This window comes from Musca autumnalis, unplaced genomic scaffold (genome assembly GCF_047663935.1).
Source record: "Musca autumnalis isolate F117 unplaced genomic scaffold, ASM4766393v1 scaffold_1, whole genome shotgun sequence".
Classification (NCBI taxonomy): Eukaryota; Metazoa; Arthropoda; class Insecta; order Diptera; family Muscidae; genus Musca; species Musca autumnalis.
In genome coordinates this window covers 34835055-34835887 of record NW_027411644.1, presented here as the reverse complement: position 1 = coordinate 34835887, position 833 = coordinate 34835055, and positions in this window count along the sequence as shown.

Below are 833 nucleotides of genomic sequence, written 5' to 3'. Positions count from 1 at the left end.
TTTATAACAGAGTTGCCAAGTTCATGGCAAAATAATCAAGGTAGATGAATTATCCCAGCTGATCGAAAATGAACTGTAAAACATCGTTATACAGTCGATCATTTCTTGGAGACCGACAAATTAATAGCTTTGTTCCTTTACGTGCAAGAATCTTCAAGTTTTACCACTTTTTACTCGAAAATCGTTCCTTTACTTCAGACACCGTACAATTCATATGGGAGTAGTTTACAATTTTTACTACTTTTGCCGGTTTTACTATTTTCAAAAGTAAAGGAACAGACCATGGTTTAATAAGAAAGGTTAGCCAAAGCTTTATGTCAATTAAATTTTTTTTCATTCGAGTATGCCTAAAACTTCAAAACCATGGTATAAGTAAAGAGGTAGATTTAAATGAAAAAAATCTATAGAACCCTTGTTTTGCCTGAATTCCTACAGCAATTTACAACAGCAATTTTGAGCATTTAATAAAAATCGCGAAAAATTAATGAAGGACCAATGTTTCTCCGCATAATCAAGTTGTGGATATGATAAGATGTTTGTTTCAATGATAACCTGACGAATTATTTCCATACAAATGTTCCAAAAATAATTTTAAAAATCATTGAATTCGATTGTTTTTAAAATTGTTTGACATATTATTCAAACACCACACACACATACACATTTTGTGTATATTGTTTTGAAGTTTTAGGAATACTCGAATGAAAAAATTTAAATTGACATAAAGCTTTGGCTAACCTTTCTTATTAAACCATGTTCAAAACAATATAAACAAACTGTGTATGTGTGTGTGGTGTTTGAATAATATGCCAAACAATTTTAAAAACAATCGA